The 13,532-nt window shown below is 42.3% G+C and overlaps 1 long non-coding RNA gene across 1 annotated transcript in view; it reads right to left on the bottom strand.

The window, feature by feature from the left end:
- Positions 1-13,512, bottom strand: part of LOC129529410 (uncharacterized) — a 64,408-nt gene extending 50,896 nt beyond the window's left edge. The window contains exon 1 of the long non-coding RNA XR_008674901.2: positions 13,376-13,512. This is a non-coding gene — a long non-coding RNA (uncharacterized lncRNA). The remainder of the gene's footprint in view (positions 1-13,375) is intronic.
- Between the last annotated feature and the right edge of the window lie 20 nt (positions 13,513-13,532).

The following is a 13,532-nucleotide window of genomic DNA, read 5'->3' on the forward strand; positions in this document are numbered from 1 at the left end:
TGGAATAAACAATGGATCAAGGAGGCACTCACCAGGGAAATTCAAAAATATCTTTAGACAAATGAAAATAAAAAAGATCGCCCAGCCAGCTGCACCATCCAGGAGGGAGGTGGGGGCCAGCCCCCGCCCGGCCAGCCGCCCTGTCCGGGAGGGAGGTGGGGGGCGCCTCCGTCCGGCCGCCACCCCGTCCGGGAGGTGGGGGACGCCTCTGCCCGGCCGCCCCTTCTGGGAAGTGAGGAGCCCCTCTGCCCGGCCGCCACCCCGTCTGGGAGGTGTACCCAACAGCTCATTGAGAATGGGCCATGATGACGATGGCGGTTTTGTGGAATAGAAAAGGGGGAAATGTGGGGAATAGATAGAGAAATCAGATTGTTGCTGTGTCTGTGTAGAAAGAAGTAGACATAGGAGACTCCATTTTGTTCTGTACTAAGAAAGATTCTTCTGCCTTGGGATGCTGGTGATCTATGACCTTGCCCCCAACCCTGTGCTCTCTGAAACATGTGCTGTGTCCACTCAGGGTTAAATGGATTAAGGGCGGTGCAAGATGTGCTTTGTTAAACAGATGCTTGAAGGCAGCATGCTCCTTAAGAGTCATCACCACTCCCTAATCTCAAGTACCCAGGGACACAAACACTGCAGAAGGCTGCAGGGTCCTCTGCCTAGGAAAACCAGAGACCTTTGTTCACTTGTTTATCTGCTGACGTTCCCTCCACTATTGTCCTATGACCCTGCCAAATCCCCCTCTGCGAGAAACACCCAAGAATGATCAATTAAAAAAAAAAAAGAAGAAAAAAAAGAAAACCTAGCTCTATAAAAAATCCAAAAAAAAAAAAAATTTGCTGGGCATGGTGGCACATGCCTGTAGTCCCAGCTATTCAGGAGGCTTAGTTGGGAGGATCACTTGAGCCCAAAAGTTCAGGGCCACAGTGAGCTATGATTGTGCCACTGCACTCCAGCCTGGATGACAGAGTGAGACCTTGTCTCTAAAAAATAAAATAAATTGCCTGGTGCAGTGGCTCATGCCTGTAATCCCAACACTTTGGGAGGCCAAGGCAGGTGAATCACTTGAGGTCAGGAGTTTGAGACCAGCCTGGTCAACATGGTGAAACCCTGTCTCTACTAAAAATACAAAAACTAGCAGGGTGTGGTGGTGTGCACCTGTAGTACCAGCTACTCCGGAGGCCGAGGCACGAGAATCGCTTGAACCCGGGAGGCAGAAGCTGCAATGAGCTGAAATCCCGCCACTGCACTATAGGCTGGGCAAAAGAGTGAGACTACATCTCAAAAATAAAAAATAAAAATAAATAAAATAAAATAAATCTAAAAAGAAAATATTTTTAGAATATATAGGAAAAGAAATGACAAGAAGTTAAAATGGCACATTGGAAAATATCTACAAAAAAAAGCAGTAAGGGAGAAAGAAATAAAAACACATAAGACATATAGAAAACAAATAGCAAAATTACAGACATAAATCCAACCTTGTTAGTAATGGATTAAGCACTCCAATCAAAAGGCAGAGATTGGAAAAATGGATAAAAACAACATGATCCAACTATATTCTGTCTATAAGAGATACAGTTTATTTCACTTATTTTAATCTTTTGAAATGATTCAATCTTGTTCTGTTGCCCAGGTGGGGTGCAGTGGTGTGATCACAACTCACTACAACTTTGAACTCCTGGTCTTAAGCAATCCTACCCCAGCCTCCCAAGTAGTTGGGACTAAAGGCACATGCCACCCCACCCAGCTAATTTTAGAAAGTTTTTTTAGAGATGGCATCTGTATTGCCCAGGCTGGTCTTGAACTCCTGGGCTCAAGCGATCTTTATCTCTCTCCCCACCCTTTTTTTTTTTTTTTTTTTTTTAAGAAACAGGATCTCACTCTGTCATCCAGGCTAGAGTGCAACGCACAATCATAGCTCACTGCAGCCTCAAAATCCTGAGCTCAAGTGATCCTTCCAACTCAGCCTCCTGAGTAGCTGGGACTACAGGTGCAGGCTACCAAACTCAGCTAATTATTAAGTATTTTTTTTTTTTAGAGACAGGGTCTTATTTGTTGGCCAGGCTGGTCTTGAACTTCTGGCCTCAAGAGATCCTCCCACTTCAGCCTCCCAGAATTCTGTGATTATAGGAGTGAGCCACCACTCCGGGCCCATCTGGCATTTTTATTATTGCCAAAGAAAAGAGCTGGAGTAGCTATACTTATACCAGACAAAAAAAGACTTTAAGATAAAATGTGTTACTAGACACAAAAAAAGGACATTTAATAATGATTTTAAAAGTCAGTCTATCAAGAAGATACAGGCTGGGTGCAGTGGCTCATGCCTATAATCCCAGCACTTTAGGAGGCCGAGGTGGGTGGATCACTTGAGATCAGGAGTTCGAGACCAACCTGGCCAACATGGTGAAACCCTGTCTCTACTAAAAATACAAAAATTAGCTGGGTGTGGTATGGGGTGCTTGTAATCCCAGCTACTCAGAAGGCTGAGGCAGGAGAATTGCTTGAACCTGGGAGTTGGAGGTTGCAGTGAGCCAAGATCACGCCACTGCACTCCAGCCTGGGCAACAGAACAACAACAACAAAAAAGAAGATACAACAATTAGAAACAAATATCTACCTAACAACAGAGCCTCAAAATACATGAAGCAAAAAATAAATAAGGGGAGAAATAAACAATTCAACAATACTAATTAGAGAAATAATACTTCCCTCTCAGAAACAGATAGAACTAGACAGAAGACCAACAAGGAAATAGAAGACTTGAACAACACTACAAACTAACTAGATCTAAGGAACATCAATAGAACTTTCCACCCAAAACCAGCAGACTATACATTTTCTCAAGTGCACATGGAATAGTCTCCAGAATAGACCATATGTCAGGCTATAAAACAAGTGTCAATAAATTTAAAAGGACTGAAATCATACAATGTATATTCTGTCACCACAAGCAATATCACAATAAATCAACAACTGAAGGAAATTTGGGAAATTTACAAATATGTGGAAACCACAAAACACACTCCAAAATACCTATTAGGTCAAAGAAGAAATCACAAGAGATACTAGAAAATACTTTGAAGTGAATGAAAACAAAAACACAATGTAGCAAAATTAGGGCTGGGCACGGTGGCTCAGACCTGTAATCCCAGCACTGTGGGAGGCCGAGGCTGGTGGATCACCTGAGGTCATGAGCTCGAGATCAGCCTGTCCAACATGGTTAAACCCCATTTCTACTAAAAATACAAAAAGTAGCTGGGTGCGGTGGCATGCACCTGTAATCCCGGCTACTCGGGAGGCTCAGGCATGAGAATTGCTTGAACCTGGGAGGTGGAAGTTGCAGTTAGCTGAGATTGCGCCACCGCACTCCAGCCTGGGTGATAGGGCAAGACTCCATCTCAAAAAAACAAAAACAAAACAAAACAAAAAACCCCCACCAAAAACAATGTAGTAAAATGTATGAGATGCAGCTAAAGCACACCTAAGTGGGAAATTTATAGCTGTAAATGCTACATTAAATAAAGACCTCGAATAAATTACGTAATCTTACATTTTAAGAAACTCAAAAAAGAAGAGAAAACTAAATCCAAAGCAAGCAGAAAGAAGGGAATAATACAGATTAGAGTAGAAACAAACAAAATTGAGAATAGAAAAACAATAGAGAAAATCAATAAAACCAAAAGTTGTTTCTTGGAAAAAAAATCAACAAAATTGACAAATCTTTAGCAAGGCAGACTAAGAAAAAAATTAGACTGAAGTTACTAAAATTAGGATTGAAAGAGGTACATTATTACCAACCTTACAGAAATAAAAGGGATTATAAGAGAATTTTATAAATAATTGCATGCCAGCCAGGAGCAGTGGCTCATGCCTGTAATCCCAGAACTTTGGGAGGCCAAGGTGGGTGGATCACTTGAGGCTAGGAGTTTGAGACCAGCCTGGGCAGCATGGCAAAACCCTGTCTTTACCAAAAATACAAAAAAAGATAGCCAGGCATGGTGGTGTGTGCCTGTAGTCCCTGCTAATTGGGAGGCTTGAGGCATGAGAATTGCTTGAACTGGAAGACGGAGGTTGCAGTGAACTGAGATCATGCCACTGCCCTCCAGCCTGGGTGATACAGCGAGACTCCATCTCAAAAAGAAAAAAAAACAACTGTATGCCAACAAATTAGGTAACCTAGATGGAATGGACAAATTCCTATAAAGACACAAACTACTGAATGACTCAAGAAAATATAGATAACCTGAATAGGCCTATAATAAGCAGAGATTGCATTAGTAGTTAAAAACAACAACAACAACAACAACAACAAACCTTCCACAAAGAAAAGCCCAGGACCAGATGGCTTCACTGGTGAATTCTACCAGATATATAAAGAAGAATTCACACTCTTCCCAAAAAATAAAAGGGGAGAGAACACTTCTCAATGCCTTCTATGAGACGGGTATACCAAAACCAGAAGAAAGAACATCACAAGAACACTACAAATCAATATTCCTTATGAATATAGACACAACACTCCCCCCAAATAGTGGCAAACTAAATCCAATAACATATAAAAAGGAATATACACCACAAACCACATGGAATTTATCCCAGGATTGCAAGGTTGGTTCAATATATAAAAATCAATTTAACATACTAAGAATAAAGGATAAAACTCACATGATCAATAGATGTAGAAAAAGTATTAAACAAAATCCAATATCTTTTTTTTTTTTTGAGATGGAGTCTCTCTCTGTCACCCAGGCTGGAGTGGCATGATTTCTGCTCACTGCATCCTCTGCCTCCCGGGTTCCAGCGATTCTCCTGCCTCAGCCTCCTGAGTAGCTGGGATTATAGGTGCCTGCCACCACACCTGGCTAATTTTTGTATTTTTAGCCGAGAAGGAGTTTCACCATGTTGGCCAGGCTGGTCTCAAACTCCTGACTTCAGGTGATCCGCCCGTCTTGGTCTCCCAAAGTGCTGGGATTACAGGTGTGAGCCACTGTGCCTGGCCAAAATCCAATATCTTTTTATGATAAAAAACATTCCACAAACTGGGACTAGAAGGAAAGCCATTAATATGATAAAGGGCATCTACAAAAAGCCCCAGCTAACATCATACTTGTTGGTGAAAGACTGAATGCTTTCCCCTAAGAAAATTCCTTATCAGGAATAAGACAAGGATATCTGCTCTTGCCACTTCTATTCAATATTGTACTGGAGGTTCTAGCCAGGGAAATTAACCAAGAAAAATAAATAAACAGCACCCAGATTAGAAAGGAAGAATTAAAACTATCTTTATTTGCAGATGACAAAATCTTGTCTATAGAAAATTCACAAAAAAATTGGTGAGAACTAATACAAGTTCAGCAAGGATACAGGATGCAAGATTAATATAGGAAAAGCAATTATTTTTCTATACACTAGCAATGAACAATCCCAAAATGAGATTAAGAAAACAATTCCATGTATAATAGCATTGTTAAGGACTGAATTATGCCCTCCCCAACCCCAATTCATATGTTGAAGCCCTAACCTCCAATGTTACTATACTTGGAGACAGGACCTTTAAGGAGGTAATTAAGGTTAAATGAGGTCATAAGGGTGGAGTGCTAATCCAAAGGGACTGGAGTTATAACAAGAGGAAGAGACATCAAAGACATCTCTCTCTCCACATATGCACAGAGAAAAGACTATGTGAAGACACAGCAAGAAGGAGGCAGTCTGCAAGCCAGGAAGAGAGGCCTCACCCAAAACCAACTCTGCTGGCACCTTAATCTTGGACTTCCAGCCTCTAGAACTGTAAGATCAGCTTCCATTGTTTAAGCCACACTATTTGTGGTATTCTGTTATTGCAGCCCAAGCAAACTAATATAAGCATCAAAGAAAATAAAAATCTTAGGAATAAATTTAACCAAAGAAGTGTAAGACTTGTACACTGAAAACTATAAACATTGTTGAAAGAAATTAAAGAAAACCTATATAAATGGAAAGATATCCATATTTGTGGATTGAAAACAATATTATTCAGATAGCAATGCTCCCCAAATTGATCTACAGATTCAATGTAATCCCTATCAAAATCTCAGTTGCCTTTTTTGGCAGGCAGTAACAAGCTGATCCTAAAATTCAAATGGAAATGCAAGGGACTCAGAATAGCCAAAACAATCTTGAAAAAGAAAAAAGTCAAAAGATATACTTCTTGGATTTCAAAATGGCCAAGAAGCAAATGAAAAGATGTTCAACATCATTAGTCATTAGGAAAATGCAAATCAAAACCACAATGAGATATCATTTCACACCCAGTAGGATGGCTGTAATTTTTTTTGAGATGGAGTCTCACTCTGCTGCCCAGGCTAGAGTGCAGTAGCACAGTCTGGGCTCACTGCAACTTCTGCCTCCCAGGTTCAAGCAATTCTCTTGCCTCAGCCTCCCAAGTAGCTGGGATTACAGGCATGCGCCACCACACTTGGCTAATTTTTATATTTTTAGTAGAGACAGGGTTTCACCATGTTGGCCAGGCTGGTCTCCAACTCCTGACCTCAGGTGATCCACCAACCTTGGCCTCACAAAGTGCAGGGATTACAGGCATGAGCCACCACACCCAACCTATAACTTTTTTTAAAAGGGGAAAATGACGAAGCAAAGATATGGGAAAATTGGAACCCCTTATACATTGCTGGTGAATGTAAAACAGTGTAGTTGCTTTGGAAAGAGTTTGACCATTTCTCAAAAAGGTAAACATAGAGTTACCATGTGACGCAGCAATTCTGCTCCCAGATATATATCCAAGAAAAATGAAAACATATATCCACACATAACCTTCTACATAAATGTTCATAGAAGTATTATTCTTCACAGCAAAAGGGTGAAAACCTAAATGTCCATCAACTGACAGATGTACAAAATGTGGTAAACATGGAATACTTTTTAGCCATAAAAAGGAATACATGCTACAGCATGAATGAATATTATACTTTAGTTATTAAGTGAAAGAAGCCAGATACAAAAGGCCATAGTGTATGATTTCATTTATATGAAATATCCAGAGTAGACAAATCCATAGAGACAGAAAGTAGGTTAATGGTTGACAAGGAATAGGGGAGGAAGGAATGGGAGAATGACTGCTAATAAGCATGGGGCTTCTTTTGGGGGTGATGCAGGTGTTCTGGAATTAGACAGTGGTGATGGTTGCACAACTTTGTGAATCAGCATACTAAAATATGCTGATTTGTATATTTTAAAGTAGTGAATTTGATCTATATGTTTAATAAAAAATACTTTTTTTTTTTTTTCCTTTTAAAGAGACAAGGTTTTGCTCTGTTGCCCAGACTGCAGTGCAGTGGCACAATCACAGCTCACTGCAGCCTCAACCTCCTGGGCTCAATCAATCCTTTTGCCTCAGCCTTCTGAGTAGCTGGGACTACAGGTGCATGCCACGATGCTCAGCTAATTTTTGTATTTTTTATAGAGACGGGGTTTCACCATGTTTCCCAGGCTGGTCTCAAACTCCTGGGCTCAGGCAATCCTCCCTCCACACCCTCCCAAAATACTGGGATTACAGGCATGAGCCACTGCACCCAGCCCCCAATGCCTCTTAAAATGGTAAATCTTTCTGTGCTGTGCATTAATGTGACTGAGGTTAACATTGTCCCTGTCACGTTGAAGAACATGGTTTCCACAGAAATCTGGCTTTTTGGGAGGAAGACAGTTTCCTTAGATGTAAGTTCTAGCAAACCTGTAAAGGAGGACTTCTTCCAAGTCTCTTTCTCCCTTCCATTTTTAAAGGTAGGTAGGTAATTTTCCTGTGATGTCTTACACTTTCCAGCTGTTTAACCTTTCTTTTGGCAGGAAGAAATTGGCCTTTGTTAGTTTAATGAGAAGAGGTGTAAGAAAAGTCTGCCTCAGATTTCTTGTGTTATTGTGTTCAGTTTATGCAAAGATCATAAGTATTCTGATCTTAAATTTGGGACCTTCGCAATCAAGAGATCATCAGTATTTACAAATTTAACTTATCACGAAGTCATATCAACTAAGGGAAGAAAAACAAGACCCTCATGGGGCTGAGCCTGCAATATGGTCGTATAGGAATTCTAAACCATTTTTTAGGTAACTCATTTTCCAAGCACCAAGAAATGTAGAAAATAAAGGGCCTCAAATTATAGGCTGTCAATAGTGTGGAGCATTTTGTACATCACCTCATCTAGATCTCTGTGCAGATGTACCAAGTAGCAATCATGGAAAACTAGTTTAAAGTCAATTTCATTTGAAACTTCTATTAAGTGATAATCATTAAGGGGAATAACATCATTTTACACGTCAACAAAACTTCACATTCAGAAGACAGAACCAAGTAGCTAAATAGAACATTTCCATAATGCTTGAGAATTCAATATCTTTCTTGACATCATTTCTTAGTCTAGGCACTCAAGCAAGCAGCAGCTTTACACTTACAGCCCCTGTCATTTCCTGTTCTAGTTCATTAAACCCTAGGCTTTCCCCAGAAACTCACAACCCTCATGGAGATCCTTCTGCCAGTCAGAACAGATTCATTTGAAGGAGGCAGAAATTGATATGCAGCTCTGAGTAAGGATGAAGGCCATAATAAATTGCCACCTACACATGGAATTATATTTTGTAGGATGACAGTATGTGGGCAGAAGCAGCAGGAATTAGACCTTATAGTTGGGGACTTATTTCATATTGACTCCTTTCTCCTTGGCTGCCAAAGGATGGATAAAGTTCAGAAGCTACAGCTAGGTTGGCAACTCTTTACCTTTGCCTTTCTTTCTACAAAATACCCCAAATAAGCTAGCAATATAGCCAGTTCACACGCAAAGGCTTGAATCAAAACTACAGTTCTCTAAATCATTTTGCTTCTCTTTTCTCGGTGATGCTTAAAATTCTAGGATTTCAGAGTCACGTTCATAAATACATTTATAAGCACCACTGACCACTCCCTGCAATCAGATGGCTACTGCATGCTCCAATGGAAACCAGAATAAAAAGACATCCCGACATAGAAATGAGCGCTTAAAATAAGGCAGCTGAAAAGAAAAAGCCACATTTAACTTAACCTTACTGAGGAAGGGGACAAAGATGAGGGAGGACTCTCTCTACTCAGCTTTTCTCTTAATCGTAAGTGAGACATTTGGAATTGCAAAAGCAACATTTAGCTTTCAGAAGCATGTTGCTGCCAGGAGTGGAAAGAAAGGATCTTACACCTCCTTTTCTCTCCTCATTCTAAAGTGGTGGGCAAAATGTCTGCTTTTATTGGTTTGAGGTATTCTAACCATTGCCAAAGAACAAGTAAAGAAAATGATATACACATGCTCTGCTCCTAAAAATGTCACCTCTTTTGTAAAGCTGTCTTGATTCCCAATTCAGAATGTATAGCTTCCTTCTCTACATTCTATCATATACTTTATACCTCCATTAGTATTACAGATCTCCCTCTCTCACTAAACTGTAGAATTCCATAGTTTGGGGACCAAGTCATTACCTCTGTGATCCCCGCAGTGCAAAGTAGAGTGCTTTATTAATGGTAGGTACAAAATAAATGCTTGATGAATGAATGTGATGGTGTCAACTTCATAACTGGACATTATGCTTTTCAGAGTTCCAATAAATGTTGAAAACAAATAAAGAAACTACCCTTCCTACTTAGCTGCTCCCTCCATCCCAATCTCTTTTTCTCTATATTTGGTATCACGATTGTGTACATTGAAGAGGGAGACACATCTAATGGGAAATATCCTCCTGGGAAGATATTTTATATTCAATATTTCTATTTTGATAACCCTCCAATGAACCATTTTTTGGGGGAGGATTTCCAAGGTTAAACTGAACTTGATGAGCAGCGCTCCGATCATTTTAGGTAGGCAAAAGATAGCTCTGCTGGCCAGGCGCAGTGGCTCACGCCTGTAAACCCAGCACTTTGTGAGGCTGAGGTGGGCAGATCACTTGAGGTCAGGAGTTCGAGAGAAGCCTGGCCAACATGGTGAAACCCCGTCTCTACTAAAAATACAAAAATTAGCTGGGTGTGGTGGCGCATGCCTGTAATCCCAGCTACTCAGAAGGCTAAGGCAGGAGAATAGCTTGAACCCGGGAGGCGGAGGGTTGCAGTGAGCCGGGATTGCACCACTGCACTCCAGCCTGGGTGAGAGAGTGAGACTCCATCTCAAAAAAAAAAAAAAAAGATAGCTCTGCTTCTGGTGACACAGTGCGCTGTCAGATGCCTCGGAATAAACTATAAAGGTCTAAAAACTAAAAGCATGACACCAAGACTCCCCTAACCAGGTGCTGCCTATATGAAATGATCAAGAAGAACAAGAAAGAAACCCTGAATTCTTTTTAACTAACAAGGAAAAATGGTCCTTAGCCCTCAAAAAACAAGGCTCAAACTAGAGACTGATTGGTGACTGACAACTGTTTCAGGTACAGAGTCAGGTGATGTAAATGTGTCTAAAGAGAGAAAGGTCAAATTTAGCCAATGAAAGTCATCTCAAATAAGATTCCCTCCTCTATTTTCACCTGTGTCATGTGTTGTTTTACTACTGGGGTTTGGCAAAACTTCAGCTGGAGAATTTTGACCTTTGTCAAAATTCTGGTTATTTGGAAATTTCTAAACTGATCAAGTTCTGCCACAATGCACATTTTCTCCTTGCAAAACAAACAAAATGCTTTGACAGGGACAATTCCCAGTCTCTTATCACTGAAAGGTACAAAGGAAGCTGGGAAGTTGTTTGAATATCATATAGCACTTTTGAGTTCATTAGGCCATTATCCCCAGGGCTGTATTTAATCAAGATGAAAAAGCACAGGCTCAAAGCCTTTTTAGTTGACAAGAAGCGAGTATTTGGCTTGGGACTTCTGTGTCTGAGTTGTAAGTCAGGTTCACAGAAAAGTAATCAGAAACTAGCCTGACTGGAGACAAGAAAGAGTCTCAAAATAAGAGGTATGAGACCATGGGTTGCACATGTGACCCGGCCTCTTAAGAAGCTTAGGGACCTTGAGCAAATTACTTATATTCTCATCTGTAAAGTAAAGGACTAGACTTGGAGTATTTCTAAAGCCCCCTGTAACACTGTCAATGTTTAATTACCTAATGTTGTTCCTTAAGTAACCAATTCATTCATTCAACTATTTGAATACCTTCAATGTTCACTGAGGAACAGTTAATTCAGGTATCTATTTGAATACCTTCAATGAACATAATAAAAGAAGTAAAAATAACAGCTCTTGACCTCAAGGAGTTAAGCCAGTGGTAAAGATGAAGGCTTTACCCAACAGCTCCTAGCACAGGGGCCAGGCACAGGGGCTTATTAACCCATTCCTTTGGTCACAAGGAGCCTGCCAAATGATGAGGAAGGAAAGGAGTAAGAGAAACTCCACAGAAGCTCTTCGGAGGAAAACAGGGTAATTTATAATTTCAGTCCACCAATGTCTATTGAGTGCCTACTGTGTGTGCCAGCACTGGGCATCCTGGGGCGACTCTGCCAGATCGGGCCTCTGATGACACTTACTTACTTATTCCAGGTGGTAGAGAGAAAAAAACAAAACAGGTTATCAAAGAAATGAAGTCCAGGGCTGGGCTTGGGGGCTCAAGCCTGTAATCCTAGCACTTTGGGAGGCTGAGGTGGGTGGATTGCTTGAGGTCAGGAGTTCAAGACCAGCCTGGCCAACATGGTGAAACCCCATCTCTACTAAAAATACAAAAATCAGCCGGGCATGGTGATGCATGCCTGTAACCCCAGCTACTTAGGTGGCTGAGGCAGGAGAATCACTTGAGCCTGGGAGGTGGAGGTGGCAGCGAGCCAATATCACGCCACTGCACTCCAGCCTGGGTGACAGAGCAAGACTCTGTCTCACAAAAAAAAAAAAAAAAAAAAAAAAAAAAAAATTAGATTGAGAGAAATTCTATGAAAGAAACAGAATAACGAATAACTGTGTTTGCTGGTGGGGTGGACTGCCAATAGTATAGGGCAGAGAGGGGTAAGTCTTTGGATATGGTAGTAGTTGACTGAGCTCAGATCTGAAGGCAGAAGAAAATTAGAACAGCCAGCACAGAGGGCCTAGTGATCCAGCCACAGAGGCTGGTAAATGCGGAGGCTGAGAAGGGCTGGTGCAGACAAACCATCTGTGTGGTTGGAGCTTAAAAAGCAGTTACTTCCGGAAAGTATAGGGTGAACGCAGTAGTTCTCAACAGAGGGCAATTTTGCACACCCCATGGGACATTTGGCAAAGTCTAGAGAAATTTTTGGTTGTTATGATGGTGGGGGTGGGGAGAAGGTTGAGAAAACTTGCACTAAAAGAATACTTCAGCCCAAATTTCAGTTTTAGTCATTATGTTCTAAACTCATGTTCTCGCCAACTTGAATAGTTTTTTTTTCTTTCCTGCAGAAACAAAATAAGAACAGGTTTCAAGTGGCTCACTCTTTCATCTACTCTCTTGGGAAATCCCCTTGGGGAGGTTCATGGGACTCCAGGAGCCTTTGGAAAGCACCACAGGATACGAAATATCTACCTAAACAGGTGAGAAACGATCCAAGGAGCCACACCCCCAACTGCTCCCACAGTTACCAGGGCAGAAAAAACTGAGATTAGGGGTAGGGCACAAAGGAGAGTATATTTACGTTTTATTTGCATAATTACAAATTAATGTAAAGAATACAAAGTCAGGTCCAGGGTAGGGATGAAGAGGTTGCAGATGCCCTCAAGTATTGGAAAGCTCTGGCCTTCTGGCCTTATGTCTTTTTTCTTTCTTTTCTTTTTTTTATTTTTGAGACAGGGTCTCCCTCTGTTGCCCAGGCTGGAGTGCAATGGTACGATCTTGGCTCACTGCAACCTCAAACTCCCCGGTTCAAGCGATCCTCCTACCTCAGCCTCCCGAGCAGCTGGGACTACAGGCGCACGTCAGGTGGCCCAGCTAATTTTTGTACTTTTTAAAATTTTTTTGAGACGGAGTCTCGCTCTGTCGCCCAGGCTGGAGTGCAATGGCGGAATCTCGGCTCACTGCAACCTCAGCCTCCTGGGCTCAAGCGATTCTCGTGCCTCAGCTTCCCAAGTAGCTGGGACTACAGGCGCGCGCCACCACGCCCAGCTAATTTTTGTATTTTTTGTAGAGACGGGTTTTCAACATGTTGGCCAGGCTGGTCTCGAATTCCTGACCTCAAGTGACGCGCCCGCCTCAGCCTCCCAGAGTGCTGGGATCCCAGGTGGAGCCACCGCGCCGCACTTCTCGGGCCTTCTTCTAACTCGGGTCCCTGGGCCCCCCAGGCTCTCGCTTCCCTCCCCTACGCCGCCCCGCGCCCGCCTCAGACCTCTCTGGGACCCGCCGGCCTGGCGTCCTGGCCCGCCCGAGCCCCACGGTCCCTCGGGTCCTAACCTCGGCGGGGCAGGCACCTCCTCAGGAAGCCCCGGAGCAGGCTGTCGTTGTATAGGTGGCCCAGGCTAGCGGCCCCTGACCGAAGGTCGCGTCGGGTCAGTGTGCAGCCCGTGGCTGAGAGGCGGCTGCTCAGGGGCCGGGCGGGCTAGGGGCCGGC

The sequence above is a fragment of the Gorilla gorilla genome, chromosome 23, assembly GCF_029281585.2.
Source record: "Gorilla gorilla gorilla isolate KB3781 chromosome 23, NHGRI_mGorGor1-v2.1_pri, whole genome shotgun sequence".
Lineage (NCBI taxonomy): Eukaryota > Metazoa > Chordata > Mammalia > Primates > Hominidae > Gorilla > Gorilla gorilla.